The following is a 25,292-nucleotide window of genomic DNA, read 5'->3' as shown; positions in this document are numbered from 1 at the left end:
AAATGGACTGATAATTTCTAGATAGCTGTAAGAGTAGCCAGTGCCAAATATACCTCAGTGTTCTGATTATTTCAGTGTTTAGGGTAATTTTCTGGCCATAGAGGTTATAGATGTTTCATTTTTATAATTCAGCTCTTTGGAAGTTGAAGTTAAATTTTAAGATTGTATTTCCAAAGGGTTTCGTCATTAATGTCTTGGGTAGTCTCAGCTCTAAGGAAGCAGGAAAAGTGTAATTGTGACTGTTGTAATTATGTACTCACTTGTTTCGCATATGGAAAGTTAAGCCTCTTTTCATGAAGCGTTGGTCTAAAACTAAAGGGGAAATGTGATAAAATTCTATCATTTAAGTTAGAAATTGATAATTCCTCGAAAAATACACAGTAGAAGTCTGTATCCTGTAATGTATATTACACACATATATTATTTAAAGAACAAGTACCCCCCAAAGTAGAAAAAAAATGAGAACACCTCTCTTCAATGAAAAAAGAAGTTAATTCTGAATGGCAAGGTTGTATCTGTTTTTGAGGGAACTTATAAATGTCACAGATTCTGTTATTGTCTTACAAAAACATTTGCGTATTTAAGTTAAAGCATTATAGGAATTCCCTGGCGGTCCAGTGGTTGAGACTCTGCGCTTACACTGCAGGGGGCGTGCGTCCCATCCCTGGTCGGGGAACTAGGATCCCGCATGCCGTGTGGAGCTGCCAAAAATAAATAAATAAATAAAATAAAACATTATAAAATAGTAAAAAGATAAATAGTAATAATATGTTCATTTTAAGTCACATTTTATGATTTTCCGTGTGTTTTCCACCTGTATGATTTCAAATATAAAAGCTGATGGATTCTAGGAGTGCGTATTCACCCTTATGGTGATTAACTACCATTGTTGGAGCACTCATTTTGTGCCACATTAGAGCATTCATTTAGTGCTCACAGCTCAGTGAGGTAGCTATGTTTACAGATTAATAAAAGATTTAGAAAGGCTAAGTAACTTGCCCAAGGTCACAATCAATCAGTGTCAGAAGAATCAGAAGTTGAAATCGTTTCTTTCTGACACCAAGTTCTACACTCTATATTCTTAATTTTATTCTTAATCATTACACTGTAAAGCACTTAATATTAATGGGTTTTTAATATTATAGAGATCTTTTAAGAGGTGAGTGATCTAAATGGTGCCTACAGAGGGGGTCAAAATGGCTCTTGGTATTGCCCAGGAGAGAGGTTCCCCCTGGCTGGTTAGCATAAATATCTAGCATTTCCCTAGGGTTCTAGAAGCCTCTGACTTTCAGAGCGCAAAACCGGTTAGTCATATTATTGACCCAACCCTGATTGTGTTTGCGCTGTTTCATTGTTATTTCCCCCCACAAGGAATCAATAAGTAGTCAGGCCCTGTGGGAGTGTGATTTCTTATTATAATTGATTAGATTAGCATCTAGTTGAATAAAAATTAAGAAAGCAAAACATTTCAGGAGGGACCATGGCTCTTATCACTGTAGACTCAGTCTTTCAAAATGATATATGCCACCTTCAAAGTGCACCCGATGAGTACCCTCAGATTTAAGGTCCGTCCTAAAGCATAGTTATCAAGTATCCTTTTGACCATCCTTACTTTACTGGTAAAGCAATTTTAGGTGTTCAGTTTTGAAACCGTAATTCAAATTAAGGGACTGGGCTTTATTTAAGGAGCTATTTCTATATTTCTGGAACTATGGCTAGGATAAACTCCCGAAGCAATTTGAGAGAATAAATTGCTTAAATTCTGGCGGGTAAATGAGTTATTATCAAGATGCTTCTAAATTAGGTTTACCTTCTAAGCCTCTGTTATGCTAATTTAGCTCACCTGAACAGTTGTTTATTTAGTGGATTAAATAAAAGCAAAGAGGTCAAGGGCCAGACCACAAAAGGCCTGAAAGGTCAACTGTGGAGCCAGTTGCCTGGAACTGCCACCTACTATCTGCCTGACCATCTCTGTGACTCAGCTGCTTCACCTCTTACGTGGGACAATAACACCTCCCTCACTAGGATGTTGTGAGGATAAAATGTGGTGTTACGACCGAGATGCTCAGAATAAGGCCTGGCACTTTAAGCGTTCAGTAGCTTTTTGATATTATTATTATTTTTTAAAATTTTTATTAGAGTATCGTTGATTTACAATGTTGCATTAGTTTCTGCTGTACAGCAAAGTGTATCAGTTATACATATGCATATATCCACTCTTTTTTAGATTCTTTTCCCATATAGGTCATTAAAGAATAATGAGGATATTATTATTTTTTAAATTGCTACACAGATTCTGCAGACCTCTAATTTCTGGCAAATCTATTCTACTTTTCTTCTTTTATATGTCTTCTTTTATACACTCTTTTAAAATAATTGAAGATCATGCCTCAATCTAAAGTAACTTTATGTGTTAGAAAATATTCATTTTCATAATTGTTGTTTTCTGGGGAGTTCCCTGGTGGCCTGGAGGCTAGGATCCCAGGCTTTCACTGCCGTGGCCTGGGTTCAATACCCGGTCAGGGAACTGAGATCCCACAAATCGCGTGGCATGGCCCAAAATAATAATAATAATTGCTGTTTTCTGTTCTTCAAGAAAAAGGGGTATAAGTGATGGAGAAAAATTTCAGTGTGGTCTTAGACTTCTTCTGGAGGATCTCAGTACCTGGATGAAAAGTGATATTCTCTTCGTAACGTCACTGAATAATTCTTGATTTATTTCTGTAGGAACTTGATCAGTTTAAAAGAATATAGTGACTAAGAGGAAGACCCTGGGGATGGATTTTTGTGGGTCTGAATTTGAGTTTCAGCATTTACTCAGTTGCATGACCTTGGGCAAGTTTTTAAAAACTCTTTGTGCCTTAGTCTCTTTATCTATAAAATTAGGATGATAACAGTACCTATCTCAGAGTACATTTGCGAGGATTAAAGCTTATGAACATTACTTGCAGTACTGCATGGCTCATAGTAAATACTAAATAAATATTAGATACTATTATTATTATCACCATTTTGTGACTTACAAGTAAATAAATAAGCTGAAATTGGAATTAATACTTTAGGAAATTTGTCAGAAATATTTTTGAAATTTTTATCATCTGCCCCTCTTTTGCTATAACAAAGTTAAAATTGTAAGAAATTGCCTCATCAGGTATTCTTCCCATTGATTTGAATTCTGTGATATGCCTCTATGTTTGGTAGACTGATTCGTGATTATACTTATTGAAGCCCAATCAAAGACTGCAGGACACAGCTTCAAACAGTCACGCTTGCAGCTACGGGTAACTCTGTGGTCTCAGATTTAGTGCTCGTTCTGTAATACTTTTTAAGATAATAAAAGAGACTGCTATATTCTGAAAGGGCCAAGAGCTACCACTGGAGAGATAGCCATATATTGAGGTGAATTGCTTCAACTTGGCAAATGCTGTTATTGTGACATTATTGTGGCTTTCCTCTCTTCCTGAAATATTAGCACAGGAATATTAATTTTCTTAATTCTGCCATTATCTCTAGGGAGAGTACTTGATTATTTGGAGACATGTGAAGAATATGTTCTGACAGACCAATCTAATCCTCTAAGAAGTGTGAGAAATCTCTTGGATGAAAGGCTAGTGATAAATCAATGTGTGATATTTCAATATGGAATAAACAATCAAATACCTGGGGGCATGTGGGCTTAGCTGAGAGACAGGGAGTGAAATGTTTCTGCTCTTAGCTTAGTGATGAAAATATTAGCATCCGTAACATTTACAGTATATTTGGCTGCAAATAACAACATCTTCTCCAGTGCTATTTAAGTAGAAATTTCTGTGATGATGGAAATGTTCTATAATTGCACTGTCCAGCACTGTGGAACCAAATTTGTTATCTTATTTAATTTTAATTTATTAAAATTTTAAAGCCACGTGTAGCCAGCGGCTACCATATTGAAGAGCACAGCTATAAATGATGACTTGAATAAGTACTAGGTCTATTTCTCATATAAGAAGAAATCTGGAACTAGGAAATGCAGGGATAGTGTGGGTGCTTACAGGCGTTATTAAGGAAATGAGCTCCTTCAGTTTTCTGCCTCAGCAGCCCTACATTCACAGCCCTTTCATCCTCATGGTCACAAGATGGCTGTACCCCAAGGCATGTCATCTGTATTCAACACAGAAAGAAGGAAGTTGGGTAGAAGATTAGGCCTTCACTTTAGGAGGCCCTTCTGCGTTATTCCCAAGACTTTCACCCACCTCTAATTGGCTAGAACTTGTCACATGACCACCCTGCCTGCAATAGAGGTTGGGAGTCCACGTATTTCTCTTACCAGCATCTACTGCAGAGAAAGCAAAAAGAGGAGAAGGTTGGAAAGGATATGGAGTGTACTGGTCTACAATTTTGCCATAGCAGACATTTCGCTACTTATCCTATGGAATTCCATGTCCTATGGAATGCCACAATTATGGGCCTCGAGTAGTCAATATCTTTTTCAAAAATCTAGGTGACAAATTGTAGATGACACGAGACTTTGGCTTCAAGACTGTTTAGTACTGTAGAGTATAGGACTAGGACTTTGATGTATTGGAGTGATGATGAGAACAGAGTGTTGCATTTAAGGAAAACTGACTAATGTAAGTGGTCTTTGAAGTACTGAAAACAACTTAGCATGTTACTAAGGAAATAAAGATATTAGAGTTAGAAATTCAAATGTCAACATATGCAGGCATCTCATGGTTTTGGGATGTGTGGAAGGCATGGTTTGGTGCCGTATGTGCCCATGGGTCACCCTGGAAGACCCCCCTCCCAAAATGAATACTTATCCTCTCAACCATGAGCAGCTATTTAAAACCTCCTTTTACAAAATAGGAACTTGAGGCTTGGAGCGATTAAGGTACTTGTCTACAGCTTTATAACCACTGTGTGGCAGAGTCAGGATTCAGATCAATCTGAATTGACAACAAGCCAAAGTTCTCCACAGTAGGATGCAGTGAGGACTGTCAGACACCCAGCCCTGGGCTCACAGTCTGTTTTCTTCACTTATTGTGTGATCTTTCTATGATCTGTTTCTGCTCATGTTTGTTCCCTGCTGGAAATTCGTTAATAATGGCTGCCCTTAGATAAAAATTGGCCCCTAGCCTAAATCTCCACCCTCTATCCCTCAATGGTGGAGGCAAGGCTACCTGCCCAAGACTATGAGCTTCTCTAGAATTAAGAATTTCTTCTAATTATCTTTAAATCTCAGCAGAACATCTGGAACATAGTAGAGGTTTAAGAAATAATTACTTTATCAAACAATCTATGATAGAGATCAATATATCTCCCATTTTTGGAGGACTATGAGATTATATATATATGTTTTCTATCTGGTTGAGTTTTTTCCAGACTGCTTTGGACTTCTCAGTTTTGCTAAGAAAATATAATTGTGAAATGTAGGTAAGTTTGTGAATGTCTTCCAGTATTTTATTCAGTATATTTAAAGCTTATGCATGTTCAGTGTAAATATTTTCCTGTAATATTTCTGTAATAATGTAATAATGTAATGTAATATAATTTCTGTAATAATGTCTCTCTTTGAATTATGGTTATAGAGATTTATGTTCCCTTAAAATGGAAACTAAGCATAGAAGGATTTCTGTAGCCTCTTCTATGGAACTTTAGTGATTTCATTTACATAATAGGTTGGTATCTTTTGTTTTCTTTAAGCATTTTTCCTTAAGTCATAATCCCTTATAAAATGAATGTATTTTTCAAACATCCAAAGGCCTATTGCAAAGAATTGAAAGGAACTTTATGTGTTACATAAACCAATGGACCAATTTAGTTTGCTTAGTCTTAAAAGGGAACCGATGGGATGAAGTTAGTTAGCATTTAAAAAATACAATTGTATACAGCACAGATGGGAATGAAAGTTATGTTTATCCCATACTTTCTTCAAATGTAGATTGTGCTCTTTACCTATCTGACTTCATTTCAGAGCTAAGTAAAGGAACATTTATTACTATGTTCAAAATACCTTGGTTTTAACAGCTGCCTCAGGAAGAAAGTATTTATTGATTTATTTACTGATTTATTGAAAGTTTATTGATTTTATAAGCCTAAGAATCAAGAATTCACTTAGTAATTCAATAGTAATTACTACATTGCTACAGTATACAGGTGGTTGGTTGAATCCATGGATGTGGAACCGCAGAGGAACCATGGATACGGACGGCAGACTATAAGTTATAAACAGATTTTTGACTGCACAGAGGGTTGGTGTCCCTAAACCCTGCATTGCTGTAGACAGTTTCTACATATTATTTGCTATCCTTACAACTCTCTGAGGCAGGCATTATTGCTCCATTTTTTTAGAGAGTTAATTAATGCATCTCTAAATAAAGTCATTCGCTGTGGTAGATTAAATTCCTTGCTACTCCTCCCATTGACAGGTGGAGTTTAATTCCTTTCTCTTTAGTTTGGGCTGGCTTCAGTGGCTTGCTTGACCAATAGTATGTGACACAAGCGATGTTCTAGGATTTCTGAGGCTAGGTCATAAGAAACTTTGCAGCTTCTGCCCACAACTTCAAGGATAGTTGTTCGTGGAGCCCTGAGCTGACATAGCAGTCCAGGGGGGGCCACCATATTATAAGGAAGCCCAAGATATGCTAAACCAGCCTACAGTTGTTTCAGCCCCAGACTTCTGAGCCATCCCTGCTAAAATTCCAGTATCATGAAACAGAGATAAGCTGTCCACACTCCACCCAGACCAAATTCCTGACCCACAAAATTCATGAGATAAAATAATAAGGTGATGATGGTGATAAATTGTTGTTTTAATCCAGAGCAGATAACTGGAACACTTACCAACTTCTAACACAGGGGTTCTGACTCTAAAGTCTGTGCTCTTAACCTCCCTGTAAACGTCAGCTGCCTGTGTTCCTGTTATGTTTCATTAAATTTATGATTTATAACCACAGGAATAAAACTGAATAAGTTAGATTTCTCTTATACGAAAACAAAGCTAGAACCAATTTAAAATAACTCTGCCATCATGCTTCATTTTTATTCATTTGCCATGATCCAAAATGGCCTAATATTACATATCCGTTTCTTCAACTGTCTGCATTCTTCCCCAGAATTATAAACTTCACGAGGACTTTGTTTTTTACTTTATAGCTTCCATAGCACCTGCAATCAGAGTCTGGCATGAGTAGGTGCTCAAGGAATATTTGTTGAATAAAGGAATGAATCAATGATTCACAGTGAAAAAAAGGCATAGATATTACTCTTTCTGAATAGAATGTAATTTTTCTGGAAAAATATGAAAGCCAGAATATTATAAAGATAATATAGTAAATATCTGGGTACCCTAAACCAGGAATTAACAAATGTTCAGATTATACCATGTTCACATCAGAGTTTTCTTTTTCTCTAAAGGAAATAAATTATTAGAGAGAAAGTTGAACCTGCCTATGTTTTCCTATTCGCCTTTCTCCTCTCCTAGAGGCAATACTGTCACTATTCAACACGTAAATTCTTATGCTTTTACTATATATCATTGTGTGCACAAACAATATACCTGCTCGGCTCTGCCTTCAAAATAAAGTATATCAGAGTCCCAAGCCCCGTTCACCTGTTCCTGCTACTTACCTAGTCCGCCTCCTGTCATCCTTTATCAGGGCTGCTGCAGCATCTTCCTAACTGCTCTTTGCTTTCTCTCTCACAGCGTCATCCCGACATACTCCATCTCTTCTTCACCTAGCAGCTAGACTGATCCTTCAAAAGCATACATCAGATCATGTAACTTCCCTCCTCCTAGCCCATGGGGGCTCCACTGCCACTGGAATAAAATCCGTAGTCCTTGCCCTGTTCACCAAGGCCCTGTATGATCCGCCCTCCAGCCTCCAGGCCTCCCGCTCTCAGCCTTGCCCCCCTGTGCTGCAGGAGCACTGGCCTCCTTGCTGTGGAGGGAGCATGTCAAGCACATTTCCATCTCTGGGCTTTGGCGTTTGCTCGTCCTTCACTCTGGATGGCCCTTCCCACAGGCCTGTCTCTTGAGGCTCCATCAGATCACTGCCTGTGTTCAGGTTTTGTCCAAAAGTCATCTCCTGATGAGGTGGGGAGACCATTCAATCTATAGTTGAATTGCCCTCATGGTCTCTTACCAGGTTTTATTTTTCTCCATAAAATGTACCACGACCTGACAGAATTTGCACATGTATGTATGTATATATGCATGCATTTATCTGTTTTTGCTGTCTCTTCCTTCAGTAGATTATAAGCTTTTGCAAGGTCAGGGACCTTCTTTGATTTCATCTTTTTTGGGCTTAGAATAATGGCTGACATAAAGTAGGTGCCCCCAAAATGTGTTGAATGAAGAAATATAGGAATATAGTGTTCTGTGTATATAATATATATGTATTTATATATATATAATTTATATATATATTTATATATAAATTATATATATATAATTTATATATATATTTATATATAATTTATATATATAATACATATAATTTATATACACAGAACACTATATTCCATCCATCTATCTAGTCCAATCATTTTAACTGTGGTATGTTATTCCATACATTTTATTTACCTATTCCCCTATTTTTAGATTGTGATTACTTTCAGTTTTCACTTTTCTAAACAATGCTGAAAGAAACATTTTTTAAAATATACTTTTCTTGTTTGTTTTTCCTTGTAGGTGCATAACAGAATAAACATTTCTGAGTTTTTTCACCTAGCAGTTAAATTCATCTATAAAAGTAATTGCACAGAAATTAGTTTTTTGCTTACAGGATTCGTCTGTCATCCACCAAATGTCCCTGTGCAAACGTAAAAGTCATTTTAGGAGTGGGGAGAAAAACAATGTCACAAAACTTTTTTTTAAAGAACAAGTTTAATATTCTACTTACCTTTTAAATCTCATACTTTTCTGACATCGTGCACTACTGATGAATATGTTCTGCTGTTAAAACTAGAATATAATGTTACCTCTGATTAAATTATTTCATTTTGATGTTATGTGCCTGCACGTTTGCATGGTTGTGTGTGTGTATATATATATATATATATATATATATATATATATATATAGCAATATGATCATTTGAATTACTATATTCCCAGTAGTTTAAGCAACCCTAATATTCCACTAAATCAGAGAGAAACTATTCAGAGAGTTTTGCATTTTGCTTGCTAAAGTTAAAAACAAGCCAATTTTGTTACAAAATTGTGAACTTTGTTAAACTAAAGAGGTGATGAGAAAAAACACCGGGAAACTCATTAAGAGCTTTAATACTAAGATATAATATAGACAATTTCCAGAAGAACTGGAGCTTTCAATATGCTTTGAAACAGCATATTTTACTAGATATCATACATTTTGACTGTGAAGCTATGAATGCAACTAAAACAGATAAGAAAACATTGCTTTTTGGGGGTGATCATTTTGCCTTGCTCCTTGTTAAATAATTCCAGAAAGGAAAAAAAGCTGAGTTCAATTTACTTAATTTGTAATTTGTAACAATTTGGAGAGAAGTTAATCTAAATGTCAACATTTTAAAAAGTTTATCTGTGCTAAGAAAAATTATCAAGTAACTAGTGTTAGGGTTGAATGGCAATTATACCTCAATAAACCTGGAAAAATAGTTGGATTCAGGAAATATAATTTATTCATTTAGCAGTTATTTATTGCAGGCCTACTAGGAGTCAGGTGCTATTCCAGATACTCAGGATACAATTATGGATGAAATACTTGAGGTCTTTACTCCTTTGAGCATACTAGTAGTAGGAGAGATAATAAACAAGGAAACTCATACCTAAATGAGATGATGCCCCACTATGAACTGACTCGTGCCGTGAAGCCCATAACACAGGGCAGTGTGGTTGAAAGTGAGTGCATCTGGGGGACAGAGAGGGGGTCAAAATTGCCTTAGCTCTGGTGTCCTGGGGGCACCTCTGAGAAGGTAACCGTTGAGCTAAGAGCTGCATGAGGCATCAATTATGCAGACATCCAGCAAAAGACTCTGCAGTCAAAGGAACAGCAAGTGAGAGCAAGTTTGCTGTGTGTGAAGACTGCAGAGGTCTGTGTGACTGAGGAAGTGAGGGAGAGAGGGGCAGAAAATATGGTTGGTGGGACAGCTAGGAGCCTTGGAGGCCTGGTAAGGAGCTGGATTTTAAGCTAGGAATTCCTAGGTATTCTAGGAAGCCACTGAAAAGGTTTAGCAGGGGAGTGGCATGGCAGATTTATGTGTGTGTGTGTTATACTAGACATACATAATACCTATTATATTATTATTAACAATTATTGACATACTAATTATAATAATATTGTAAGGAAGGCACCATTTTACCTCTCCCCTCTTAGGGTTTTTCAGCTCGGTCTAATAAATAAACTGACATCAGATAGATGAACAGGAGAAAACTTGTAAGTTTTACCTGACATGGGAGCCCTCGTGAGGAAATGAAGACCCAAAGAAGTGGCAAAACCTAAATCTTTTACACCAGCTTGAACAAAGAGAGGCGATTGTGGAGAAGCACCTAAAATATACAGGGAGGCTAAGAGAAGATAAGAATGATTTTTACAAGGTCTGTTTGCACAGAATTCTCTCAGCCTTGACTCCTGGTTGAAGAATGTTTCTTTTCTCTCTTGGTACGGGGAGGGGATCTTTCCCACGGGAGTTTTTATGTCCTGTTTTCGGGAAGAAAAGGGGAAATTGGAATATCCTTCTTGCATCGACTCTTTCTAAAGTGCCTCCAGCCCAAAACCATCCCTACAGCAAGATGGCTCACCTGGGGGTGGCCCACTCTGCCATCCTTCAATATAATTAATAGTACAATATATAACATTTATTATATATAATACAATATGTATATGCTATATCTTTTTTTAACATCTTTATTGGAGTATAATCGCTTTACAATTTTGTGTTAGTTTCTGCTGTATAACAAAATGAATCAGCTATACATACACATATGTCCCCATATCTCTTCCCTCTTGCGTCTCCCTCCCTCCCACCCTCCCTATCCCACCCCTCTAGGTGGTCACAAAGCACCGAGCTGATCTCCCTGTGCTATGCGGCTGCTTCCCACTAGCTATCTGTTTTACTTTTGGTAGTGTATATATGTCCATGCCACTCTCTCACTTCGTCCCAGTTTACCCTTCCCCCTCCCCGTGTCCTCAAGTCCATTCTCTATGTCTGCGTCTTTATATATATGTTATATATTTCTATATTTTAATGACCTTTCTGGCTACTACCTGGAGAATGGATTGTAAGGGGCCACTAGTGGGTGAGGGTAACCACTGAAGAGGAGCACGGGCAGGGTTGCTAGTAGTTCAGAAGGAAAAAACACAGTAGTGGATTAGCTGAGGGCAGAATTTCTCAACCCAGGCACTATTGGCATCTTGGGGCAACCACACAAGAATGGGTGTGCTGTGCACTGTAGGATATTTAGCAACGTCTCTGGCCTCTTCTCACTAGATATCAGTGTCATTGCCCACCTCCCTGCCCCAGGTGTAACCAAAAATATCTCCATACATTGCCAAATGTCCCGGGGTGGGGGTGGGGAACAAAACTGGCCCCAATTGAGAACTGAGAAGGGGATAGTATTGGAGATGGGGGACAGAAGCCATATTTAATATATATCTGGTGGTAGAGCATACATGACCTACTGACTGATAAGATCTAGAAATTTCAGGAAAAAGAAGACATTGGTTCTTGTATATGACCCCCATTTACCTGTAAATAATATTCTCATTGCAAATGATATTTATCTACGGTTTATTAATGCAGAACCTGAAGGGCTTTGTTTGGCAATGACGTCTTACTTGCTGGTTTTGTTGCTATTTACAGAGTCTACTTGAATATAGAATATAAAATTACTTACTAATCTGGGCTTGTCAGTTATTCAGTCAGGTCTTCTCCTTAATCACCCTCAGTCATGAGGATTTGTGATACTGTGAAAGGAAAGTACCTGTTCCTGATAAATATCAGTACATCTGCTTAATCATTTATAAAGTCCTGAATTATTCATGTATGTGTGTGTGACTATAAGTACGTTGGGGACTTGTGGGTATGACTTTATGTCCCAGATGAAAAGCTAGTACTTCTTCTATATGTAGGATGTGGAGGAAGCAGAGGTAATCATAAAACTATGGAAAGTAGATACATTTTGACTCCAAATAATGGAAACTATCTCCCCATTCCTTCACTTCTCTGTCTGGTCCTCTGGAACCATCCCCTCTTAGCCACTGGGGTATGTGCCCCTATCAAATACCCTCTGTCTTCCATACACTCAGCAGCCCCAGATATGACAGCCACTCTCCATGTGACACATTTCCTCACCCTTCAGTGCTCTGATTACTGACTGCTTTGTAGGATGCCGTTAGGCATATCTGCATGACCAACCATATCCAATGGTTGGTCCTAAACGTGAAATTAAGCTCCAAAATCAGTCAGACGGATAAAGAGTAAAGTGGGGCTTTACTTCACTTATTCTGGATGTTACATCCATTTTCACTGTTCACGATCACATTGGCTTTTTTGAAATGCACGTGGCATTTTTTTTTTTTTTTCTCTCCAAGGAAAGAGTAAAAATAATTATGACTTTTTGGCTAAAAACTAAAACAGATACTATTTATAATGCTTTTGACATAAAATATATTAAAGTTAGTAATTATTGAAATTGGTAATAGCAAAACAAATAGCCACCATTTCATGGCTGCTGGTCATGTACCAGGCAGTGAGCTAGGCCCTTGCATAGGTTATTTCCAAATGGTATGATGTTTCTCTCAAATGCATATTATTATCCCCAGTTTACAGATTTGGAAACTGGAACTGAGAGGTTCTGTAGTCTTGCTCAAATTTGCCTTGCAGGTTAGTAGCACTTCCAGGTTTCAAACATAATCTCTTTGGCTCAGGAGCTCAAATTCTCAACCACCTCACTCTCCTCCCTTTTTAAAATAAAAATAGCACCATTGACTATTTGCATCCCACTCTGTTTCAGGGACTTCGTGAATATAATCTCAATTACTCCTCCCCACAGCCTAATAAAATGGGTGTCTTGTGCCTGTTTTATCACTAAAAAAAAATGAGGTTGAGCGAAGTTTCATAACTTACAGTTTTATCAGGACCTTACAATTTCAAGAGACAGAAGACCTAGGTATTAATAATTCATGTAAAGCTGAGGGGCAGAACTGGCTTCCATTATGCCTGAGCCCAGAGGATGTAATCTCCCTCTCTCCATGTCTTTGCTGTGCTTTTCCTCTCTGTCGGCTGTTTTCACACACAGCCTTCTTCCCTGTGGAGGTGGCTGAATGGCCTCCAACTGCTGAAGGCTAACATCCTCTCCGCTTACCAGTCCTTAGCAGGCCAGCCATGCCTCTTTCCCTGAACTTCCTACACATTTCTGGAATTGAATAGCATGTTCCTTGTTTGGCTGAGTCTGAATCCCGTCCTTCCCCTGGGGCAGGGAAGTAGGCTCAACACAACCCAAATCCACAGAGAGAAGTAGTCCATTGTACCTTCACCCCCAGAAAGGGGGGATGACTGTGGGGTGAGCAAAACAAAACAACCACATAACATCTGTCCATTACATGTACCTGTGCTCCAGTAGTGCTTAGTGACATAGATAGGACTCAAATTCAGATCTGTAAGGCTCCAAAGCACTTTCTCTTACCCTTTACGCTGATCTTCATCTCCAGATAATTGTCTTTAAAAATCCATTGTGAGATAATTTCAAAATCTCCTGTACTTCTGTGAAAAAAAAAATGCCATTTTTTAAAAAGGAAATGACGTTTAAAAGCACCAGCATACTTGTGATATATCTCTTAAAAATAACTCTGTCAACATAAGGGAAATATTATTTCTAGAAACTAGAGATTCTCTAAAGTTTAGGTAAAAAAATGCAATGATTTAGTGTCTAATTTCATGACAATTTTTGCATTGAATAAAATGTCCCTCATCACATCTCCAAAATAAAGGATATTTGGCATAGAATGGACTTTCTCCTCATCTTTCATTTTAAGGCTGCACTACTATTTTCTGTCTTTCCCAACAACAAAAACAGCCTTTATCATCATTTCAACAATCTTTATTTCAGTGTTTTTGACCTCACATTTTGAGGACAGTACTCTTCCCTTGGGAAAAATTAAGTAGAAAAGTGTAGGCAGAAATAAATAATGTAACCCAGTGGAAAGAGTACAGGATTAGGAATCAGGAACGAGGGACAGCAAATTAGTTCCTAACTTTCTGAGATGATCTCCTATAACCCTCTTACACAATCTCATTAATGGCTCTATTTTCACACTGGGTACAGTAGAGCTTTTCAAATTGGCCAGTAAGTCAAAATTCATTCACTCAGACAAAAATGGATTGAGAGTCTGTGGCAAAGTACTGTGGTAGATATGGTGAAAGTTACAAGATGGTTCTTCAAGGGAATCTGTTGTCATTCCCTAAAATGCATTGATTACATAATAGGTACATGACACTGTGCTAGAAGAGGGGACCTTAAAGATATACAGAAGAGCTCTAAGGGGCTTATAGTCTACCTGGAGAGATATGGGCAAAAAGAAAGATAAATATACAAGGCAGCATATACAGTGTGCCAAGTGAATAGAAGTGCTTTAGGCGTTTAACTTCTGGTGAGCAGTTCAGACCATTAGGGACTGTCTACACATACCTTGTAATATGAGTGAACCTACTTATTTCCATGAATATCAGCGTAAAGGTAGATGCAGGCAGTCAAGGTAGGTATACAAGGACCAGATTGTTGACCAAGTATATCCAAATCCAGAGTGGATTATGTAAGGAAAGGAAAAGGGGAATCTACCACAAACAAAGAAATGATCATAACATTCATGTGTTATAGTGTTACAATATACAGGAGGCACTAATTTATATCAACATGTGTTGTAAATGAAAAATACATGTTGATTCAATATGCAAAAACAGAATGCAAAATATATCTCGTTAATAATTTTTATACTGACCACCTTTTGAAACGATATAATATTTTGGATACATTGGGTAAAATATTATAAAAATTAGTTATTTTGACGTGGCCTTTAGGAAATTTAAACATATATGGCTTATATTATATGGCTATTGGAGAGCAGTATTTAACTTGACCAGATCAGGAACTGAGGATGCTTTTTATGAATCCCATTTTCTACCAGTTCTCAATTCCAAGTTGTAAGCAAGCTCTAGATACCTTTATTCTAAAGCCTGGTCACTAATTACAAAATGTGTTGGGGGAATTGTGTGAGAAAACTAATACTTATTGAGCACCTACTCTTTTCTGGGCTGCCATATGAAGTTGGAGTTCTTATCCTCCGTTCAAAGGAAGCTCATTCAGATGAAGTAACTTGTCCTGGGTCCAGAGAGCACAAATAGCAGAATCAAACTCAGGACCTTCTCATTCCAAAATAGATGCTTGTCTATATACTATGTTGTATGCCCCAAGTTCTGCTACCAAACCAGTGCTGCCTGAGTACTAGAGTGTTAGGAAATCACCAAGGTATTTACATATTTACACCAAGGTATTTACAGAGACAAAGAGTGAGGGCTTTGGAGTCCAACCTGGGATTCTCAGCCTGAGTCTGCTGCTTTGTAGCTGGGCAAATTATTTAACTACTCTGAGATTCAGTTTTATCATCTGTAATGTACGGATGAGAGTAATGCTGTTCTCACAGGTTTGTTCTAAATGTTAAACCAAATGATATTTATTAAGTACTTAGTGCCCATCCCACAGTTAGGATTCAGTAAATGATGGCAGTATGTTTAAGATACAGGGCCAGGGATAAGCATGTTGGTTCAGGCCCTATAGCTTGTCTGATAGGTATGAAATTAGATTAGCACTGCTCTGGTGCCCTTAACTTGCCAGCCGTGTGACCTTGGGCCAGTTACATCCCTGTGCCTCAGTCCCCACCTACATATGAATTGGGTTTAATAAGAGTCCCATCCCCATTGTTGTTGGGATGATTAAATGAGATAATGCATGAAAGTTGCTTAGAACCCCACCTGGAGCAAAATAATGGAAAATGATAGTTGCATTGTTGCTTTTACTGTTGTTAATATTCAGGAGACATTTGTTTTTCAAAATTGTATTTATATGTATATATTTATTTATTCTTTTAGCTTTTTAACTGTTTTTGTTCTATTTCCTGATATTTGCTTTTAAATTTAGGGGTCCTAAACCACTGTGCTTTCTGAATTTATTCCTTTTAGACTCTTTCCATGCAGCTAAGGGATGCATGCGCTAGACTTTTTTTTTTTTTTAATTTATTTATTTTATTTATTTTTGTCTGTGTTGGGTCTTCGTTTCTGTGCGAGGGCTTTCTCTAGTTGTGGCAAGCGGGGGCCACTCTTCATCGCGGTGCGCGGGCCTCTCACTATCGCGGCCTCTCTTGTTGCGGAGCACAGGCTCCAGACGCGCAGGCTCAGTAATTGTGGCTCACGGGCCTAATCGCTCCGCGGCATGTGGGATCTTCCCAGACCAGGGCTCGAACCCGTGCCTGCATTGGCAGGCAGATTCTCAACCACTGCGCCTCCAGGGAAGCCCCATGCGCTAGCCTTTAATAGTCACTACCCACCCCACCTCAACCAGCTTCTTACTTTCCATGCAAACATTGTGGGTTTTTCCTTGGAAATCCCTCTGGCAGAGGGGAGAAATCACTTTTTTTTTTCCCACTGTTGAATCCTCAGAACCTAGCAAAATGCCACATTCAATAAATTTGTCAAATGAATGAGAAACCAGGTAGCCATGTCTATTAGATTAATCATAAAAATAAAGATTTAGATAGAGTTCTAAGTAGGTTCTGCACATAGAATTCTCCTATGAATAACGTCTTTGAGAATTTGTGAATCTGTAAATCAGCGATTGTGTACTGGATAGTTGAAAACGCTGGATAAGTGAGGTTTTAGTGTGGCTGATATTATTTGGGGGCATGAATAAAATTTAACTCATTTTAAATAAGTTGACCTTTTTATTTCATCTTCAATAAAATGGAGAAAAGATCTGCTCTCTCTGTCATAGAGGGGATTCATAGTGGTGCCCCTCATCAATGGAACTGCGTTTTCAAAGTGGACAACAGTTTTAGAAAGTTTAGTGTATTGTCTAGATTATAGATTTATAACTTATTGGTTTATTCTTATATGCTCACCCTCCAAAAGCTGGTTGAATAGGTTCTGCTCTGAAGATAGGAGTGCAACATTTCCTGGACGGCTGAGGTCAGGCATGCCATATGGACCACTGCACAGTTTGTCCTTAATACTAATAAATGTCACAACCCCCGATTAAATTGTGATTTTTTTTTTTTTCTTTACATGCTGAAATCACTGCTGATTTCAATAATGAAGAACTATACGGTATGTAGTTAGGAGTAAAAGAGCATTCTTTTCTAGTTCCGGGTGACAGAACAACTTCCAACTCATTAAAATTTTACTGTTAAATTTTGAGGCATGTACCTAAAAAATATCGGGCCACTGTTGAATAGATTACATACTATCCACAGTTTCTGCTCTCATTTGTTTCTTTTCAAGGAGGCACAGGGTTTGGTTTGTAGTTTTTACGTCTTTGGATAAAGGCAGATTAAAAAATAATATTGAAAAGAATATCTGGCAGTTGGAATTTTTAAATAATAAGAAATAATATAAATAAATAAATAATATAATCTATAATGTAATAAAATCAAAGTTTATGTTTCACCTTAGAAAAACTTAGTAAAATAGAAAGCAGTGCCAAATTGAAATTAAAATATCAAGTGCAACATGTTAACCTAGATGATCAGAATTTTTCACCAGTTGATATTCTCAGGTTAAATGTATAAAGGTAGTTAGTACCCTCCCATTCATAACATTTTCCCAGTGTGACTGTCAACTATTGTTTATTTTTATAGCTGAGCTCGGACTTTAAACATCTGTTAAATACATTCATTCCTTGTTTGAATTTTTTAAAAAGAAAGTATCATCTGAAAATGTAATTCCAAAATTCTTGTAGAAAATTTATGTATACACACACACACACACACACACAGACACTTACACCATCTATACATATCACACAGATGTTAGAATTAGGATAATTTAATATAAATCACAGTATTTTAGAACAAATATGAAATGCTTTAGATATGACCTTGGGCAATAGCCATTAAGAATTCAAGGAGAGTTCTTTTTCTGATGTTTCTAAATCCTTTGTCTTAATGAGTCTACCAACAGAGCCCTTTATTTATAGGGAATTAAACGGAAACCACTAAAGCAGTCCTGATAATATCCACCCGCTTTCCTATTATTAAAGAGCCTTACAGCACAGTGGAGTAGACAAACACTCTAATCTCACCTGTTTTATTTCTAGTATAACGTCATGGGCTCGTGACAAGTTTGTAGTCACTTAAGAGGCTTATTTAGGCACTCAATACCCAAGTAAGTGAACCCTGAATCATTATAAGACATACTAACAACAAAGAAGTAAAAAATACCATTAGGCCTAACTGCTAAATTATGAGTCCGTCCAAACATGAGCATTTTCTAGTGCCAGGCAAATCCATTGGCAGGATACTGAGCCTAGCAGCCTGCTGCCCATAGTTTGGGAACCGCTCATTATTAACTGGTCATGTTTCAGGGCAGCCCCACCCCCCGCCCCCAGATGGCATCACATCCAGCCGGTGCTAAAAGACCAGCCTTATTGCTGTGCCTGGTCCTTATGTGCCCTCTCCCCATTTTTGCCAAGGCGTAGGACATCCGCCTTCATTTCTGTCCATGTCCATTATCCATTGCCTTTTTTAGACTTCACTTACCTTTTAAGTTTACTCTAGATGTCCACTTAATCAGATCTTACCTGAATAAAAATGTTAGGGACAGAAAGAAAAGATACACGTGCTTATTAGTTCACAGCTTAGCACTACTCAGATTGCAAAGGCTCGGGAAGAATTTCCACCTGTGGCAAGTCATATCTTACTATTTCTCTAAAAGTACAATAAAAATGTAGCTCCTCCTGAAAGGGAGTGGCAAAAGTAGATTTTTGTTGTTGTTGGGCTGGGTTTAGTTCTACCTTACAAGCAAGTTGGCCTTAATTTCTCCTGGGTTATGGGTGTTAGTGAACAGAAGTGGTCTTGGGTGGCCTCGGCTTGAAGCAGGATTTCGGTTCCCAGCCAGAGACTGAAGCCACCGGACCACCAGGGACCAGCGGCCAGTGACGAGGCCCTGGCCTGTCAGCTTTGTAGAAATGAATTTCCACATAGAGATGGAAAGTAGTGAAGCAAGTAAAGTGTTTATTAGGAGGAAAAAGAGTACAGTATGTGTGGAAAGACACACGGGAGGGCTCAGAGAGAGTCTCGCCCTCGTGGTAGTTTGAATCACTTTTATGGGGCATTTCTTCCAGGTTTCCTTTGGCCAATCATCTTGCTTTGCCTGGTTCTGAGTCTGTATTTGGTATATTTCAGGGTCCTCCCCTGTGTGCATGCGCATCTCTTAGCCAAAGTGGATTCTAGCGAAGAGGCCTGTGGGTAATTGACATCACTTACTATGGGGTGACGCCCCCTCCCTTTTGATCTCCAAGGAGCCTTTCTGTGCATGTGTAGTCAGGAAGGTCTCCTTGACTTTGAGAATGAGAAATATGTGGTCCTTTATCTCTTATCTGGGCAGGGCCCAGCCTCCTCTCTTTTTTTTTTTTTTTTTTTTTTTAAGAGATAGCTTGACTGTATTTATTTATTTCAAATATTTATTTATTTATTTACTTATTCTTGGCTTTGTTGGGTCTTCGTTTCTGTGCGAGGACTTTCTCTAGTTGGCGGCAAGCGGGGGCCACTCTTCATCGCGGTGCGCGGGCCTCTCACTATCGCGGCCTCTCTCGTTGCAGAGCACAGGCTCCAGACGCGCAGGCTCAGTAGTTGTGGCTCACGGGCCCAGCTGCTCCGCGGCATGTGGGATCTTCCCGGACCAGGGCTCGAACCTGTGTCCCCTGCATTGGCAGGCAGATTCTTAACCACTGCGCCACCAGGGAAGCCCCCCAGCCTCCTCTCTTGAAGGATGGCTTTGTGACAGTCTTCTTCTGCAGCCCAAGCAGGCGGATACAAGTGAAAAGCGTGAGCGTGATGAGAGGTGGCCCTTCACTGTTACCCTCTAGAAACTGGCAAGGTGGACACCTTCGTGTGTCCAAATGTGGTTCCTTAACAGATTGGTTTGTCCTCTGAGGAAGCTGCTCTAACTCATTTCTGCTTCTCTTCACGAGTCTAGGTGTGGCAATGCCCTGGGGCTTTCCTATTTCCTGGCCTCTCTGAATCCACAGGGAGCTTCTTCACTTCGAAATTGAATTTTTACAGTGATCTCTGGTAGCAGCAGTCTAAGTTTTCATCCCATCCCCAACATATCCTTTAAATAACATGTTTGACTCTTTCTGCTACTTCTATTTGTTAGGATGCTAGGTAATTTACACCTAAGGACTGTGTTTACAGATTTTTAATACATTATCATCGTCGACATCCAAGATTTTGAAAAATCATTAAAAGTTAAATGTTTCTTTGAAGGCATTTTAAACTTTTTTAGGGTATTAATTTGACAGTAATTGAGGCTTATCTTTGGTAATGCTGCACATTAAATTACAAAATCTACCTTATCTAAGTATTTCTCTTTTAATACTGAGGAAGAATGTTCTGGTGGTATGAAGGGCTTTACCTAAAGTAATGTAATAAAGTGAGGGAAATGGGATAAAGTGGTCAACAGGTCAGTGTTTGGAGTCTTTAAGGACAGAGTTCAAATCCCATGTCTGCCACTTACTAGCTATTTGACCTTGAGCAAATTCCACGACCTTGCCAATTTCCCATTCTTTCTTCTGTTAAGTGGAAATATGAATAGTAGCTACCTCACAGGCACCACTGTGGGAGTAAGCAATGCATTTAGGGCATTTGCCACAATGCCTAGAGCATAGTAAGAACACAATGCATTATAGTAAGAGCCGTGTCCACGTCAGTATTATTGCATTCTTTGAAGGTTGAAAGTCTGATATGGACACTATCTCTAAATCGCTTGTTTGTTTGTTTTGTATGCTAGGACGAAATTTCACCTGAGCACTACCTATCATTTACTAACACATCTTATTGTGTAGTTTAAATGATATGCCACAAAGAAAAATACACTTATGGAAGCATATTTCTCACATACATAACCGAAGAGCAATTGCGTTTAACACCCGCCTTCTTTGTACTCACTGAATGGCATGTTCTTTAGGGAATAACAGCTTGCTGTGTGGACTTTAGGGTCTCCTTTTTCCTCGGATGCTTTTCCGCATGCCAGCCCCTCCCCCCAGCAGCCGGGCCCCTGGTGGAGGTGTGGGCGGAGCTTGCGAGACACCAAGTCCCGGACTCACAGGTAACACAACGCTCCTCGGATCCGCCTGGGCTCCCACACAGCTCTAAGGTTGCCTGCTCTCCCGCACTGAAATGACGAAGGACCAAAACAGCCCAGGGTTAGGTGAGATCTACCAGCTCCATCTGTTGTTACTTCCTCTGTTATTATGAAGAAAACGTTTCCTAGTTCCATTAGCAAATGGAATCAGATCTCTGATTTCTGTGCAAGTGGGAAATCAAATCTTTGTGTTTATGGGACCAAACAGATGGATTTCTGTGGCTGTTTCCTGGAAAAATGGGACCATGAACAAGGCAGGCAGCCAAAGGCATAGGTATTAAAGAAAGGGAAAACCTTCTGACATGCTTGGTTTGCTGTATCCATTACTTCTGATCCCTTTCAAAACCATAGTGCTTTGTAATTTTTTAATGCTATTTTTCTAATTTTACCTTAGCACTACCAATCATTGACTAGCACCTCTTATTGATGGGTTAAACGATTTTAAATGGCGTGGGGAGATAATCATACTTTTTGTTCTCCATTAAAAGTATCTTAAGCGTTTATTATATATTTTAGTATGTTGTATTTAGCTTAATACATTATTTAAAATCATTTTAAAATAATTACTTGAGAAAGTGAGTCATGAAAAATTGTATTTTTCTGAGAATAATAGTTTTTCAAGCACTTTGTATTTTAAACTAACAGTGGTGTCGGTCTAACAACATAGAATATCTTTCGAATAGTCTCAATTTTCAACTGTTTATGGGCAGTGGTAGATGCCCATGTGATCTTTTACAGAATCTGACATAGCAAAGGTACAGACACTTGTCTTTCACCCCGAGAAATAAACTAACTCCCTTTACTCACTAATCCTTTTCTTAAAGTCTTTATTTAATTTGTTACAATATTGCTTCTTTTTTTTTTTTTTTTTTTTTTTAATGTTTTGGTGTTTTGGCCACGAGGCACGTGGGACCCTAGCTCCCTGACCAGGGGTCGAACCTGCACCCCCCGCATTGGAAGGCAAAATCTTAACCACTGGACCGCAAGGGAAGTCCCTAATCCCTAATCCCTTTTTTAAACCATAAGATTATGTTTTCTTTTTCTTTCTTTCTGTAAGATGTGGACTACAGCATTAGTAGTTTTTAACATCATTCAAGTATCAAAATTATATTATTTTACGTAATTAAAGCTATTTTTTCCTTCTGATATGGAGTTTACAGATGGGTAGGTGGGAAAAAACATAATTTTTGAAACTTGAGTATTTAACCAGATTACTTAATTAGCACTTTGCTGCCTGGTTTGACAATTAAAGTTGACCACAAATTTGCATCTTGGAAGCAAGAAAACCACAATTTCCTGGAAACTTAATTTAAAATATATAGATTTTTGCCTGCATTATAGAAATATTTTAGGGGTTGAAATTTCCTAATTAAGAATTAACCTGCTTCAACAGATGTTTCCCTTTTGACCAATTTCACTCTTTGTTTAATAATGAGAAAAACTGGCAGTTCTTCTTGCCTTCCTTCCATCAATATTTAAATGAGGAAAACCATCCAAAGTTCTGAGGCAAAAGCAGGCAGCTACATAGAATGCTTTAGTTGCAAAACCAATAGAGATATTCAGAAACCTTAACAAAATTATTTCTTTAGAAATAACCCCAGATGTACCACCACTTATACTAGAAAATGATGTTCATCGTTTAATATGGGCCACTATTCTGTGTGCCTTACATGTATTAACACAATTATCACAACCACTCCTGTGAGCTTGGTGTTGTTATTATTCCTATTGTACTGATTAGGATACTGAAGTAAAAAAAGTAAATAAGTTTCTCAGCACCACACATTTACTAATGGTGGCAGTAGAGTCCATCGTAGCTTGGTAATAGATTTTTAAAAAATTAAAACAAATCCAGTTCAAGATTAATTTTTTAAAATTCCACTTATATTTTCTTCATTAGATATTCAAATTACAAAATATATGCTATGGATACAAATCAAATAGCACAAAAATGTATGAAGAAAAAAATTCTGCCATGTCCCCTTTCTGAACCTACTCTCCTGACAGTAGAGAATATCTCCCTGCAGTTTTCTTCATGCTTAAGCAACAAACACGTGCACTCTCCCACATGCATGCATGTTTTTAAACAAACATAAAAGCATCCTATAAACATTACTTTGAAATTTGGTATTTCATCAAATTGCACGTCACGATAGAGTCATGCTTCATGCCAGTAGAGTTACAGCTCAGCTTTACGATGGTGCATAATATTTCATGGGATGAATGAACCATAATTTATTCATGTTATGATGGATGTTCAGATAAGTGAATGATCAATTGCCTAAGTGTTTGAAGTAGACACCTGACAGAAAGAGTGAGATGAGCCAGGTACTTTAACCAAAGGTAGGGTCTGATTATGAGAACGTTTTTCATAATACTGCAATTTCTTAACGATTACTTGATCAAAATTATGCCTGGCTATATCCCAAGTACACACTTCTTAAAATGCTCCCCATTGCCTTAAAGACTATAATTGATCTCATCATCTTTGTCTCTATGTAATATCTTAATTTAGATTATTTGAAGCAAACCAGAAGGACTTAGGACATGGGAAAATTGAAATGTCTATACCTGTTAAATTTTTGCTGATGGGAAAAGTAAAAACACTAATTCATTGCAGTTCTAAATTTTGGTTTGAAAAGAAAAAGACAAAAGCAATCAATCAAAGCAATAACGAAGGATAGGCAGCTCTGAAATAAACACATTGCCTGGGATATTCTCCATAAGAATATGCTTTCCATGGCCAACTGAACAGCAGTACACTGTATACAACAACCCTTTAAGGTCCTTGTCTCCTGTTGCACCAGTCATATTTCGTGTAGAATGAAATAGGCATCTTTAAGCCACCTGAGTACCCCTTGAGCATAGGAGAGTTAGTCCTTAAATACTTTTATGTTTCCATTTTATAGAGCCCTGAAAGAGAGTTTTTTTCTCTTTGAGTTTGAAAACAAAGCAAATCTTCTACAGTGATTAGTACTTCCTTTTTGTGCCTCAGAAAAATGATTCCTCATTTCTTATTTCTCAAGAACAAGCAGCTCATCAAGATATCTGCTTGACTTTTCCTGCTTCTGGAACTGAAGCAAGTTTGCTTATCTAGCAGTATTCTGTAAAGCAGCAAAGAGTGACATTCAGTACTGTCCCCGTCATAAATTGGGAAACAAGAGAGACTATAACACACTCTTTGTGCTCCTGTGGAACCCATCAAAGCTAGAGATGTGGAGCCTGACTCAATTCACATCTTAAATGTCTGAAAGAAATTTTGCATTGTGTTTATCTGCTCAGGGTTTAGTGCAAAAAATACATATATGCCCTTGAGGTGATGACAAGAACGTGGTCATCTGAGAATGGGAGTTTTCACGTCGATACTCTGAGCGTTCTGTTCTGGACCATCTGGAATCCAGGGCTACATCTGAGTGCATGATATTGGAAATCTTACAAGTGCTTACACTGGCTCTAATATATATATTATTCATACACATGAATTCTACCCACTTAGAAACAAAAACTTATCCAGAAACTGCATCATGGTAGTTGTTCTTTAAATATACACTATTCAGAATAAAGGATTTGTTCTTATAATTTTGACCTGTTGAGAAATTATGTGTATAGTCATTCCCTTCAAAGCCAGTTCAGTTTCAAAGCAATTTATGTGATTGTTTTAAATTCAGAATAATAGGAATTTTTTTCTTTTTGTTTTTTATATATTGGTTTTGATGATGCTGAAGTATGCTGGTTGGAATATTAATGATTTAAAAATAGCACAAAGAGACAAAGCTTTATATACTATAAAATTTTAATTGTTTTCCAGAAGTGCTCATATCTGTTGAGACTAGCAATAAAAATTTTAAATATTGTACATATATCTGTAATTTAGTTCAACATAGATTTCTTTAGCTTTTATTTTTTGCAAAGCATTTGACT

At 37.9% G+C, this 25,292-nt stretch overlaps 1 protein-coding gene across 6 annotated transcripts in view; it reads left to right on the top strand.

Moving 5' to 3' along the window:
* Window positions 1-25,292, top strand: part of OXR1 (oxidation resistance 1) — a 458,270-nt gene that overhangs the window by 133,664 nt on the left and 299,314 nt on the right. Inside the window, exon 1 of one of the 6 annotated variants that reach the window (XM_007188765.2) lies at window positions 21,422-21,437. The exons of the other annotated variants lie outside the window; for them this stretch is intronic. The gene's annotated coding sequence lies outside the window, so the exon portion shown is untranslated. Of the gene's footprint in view, window positions 1-21,421; window positions 21,438-25,292 lie in introns of those variants that run through there. 6 annotated transcript variants of the gene reach the window in all.

This window comes from Balaenoptera acutorostrata, chromosome 17 (genome assembly GCF_949987535.1).
Source record: "Balaenoptera acutorostrata chromosome 17, mBalAcu1.1, whole genome shotgun sequence".
NCBI lineage: Eukaryota > Metazoa > Chordata > Mammalia > Artiodactyla > Balaenopteridae > Balaenoptera > Balaenoptera acutorostrata.
Note: the sequence above shows the minus strand (reverse complement) of the source record. Positions and strands in the feature narration are given on the sequence as shown.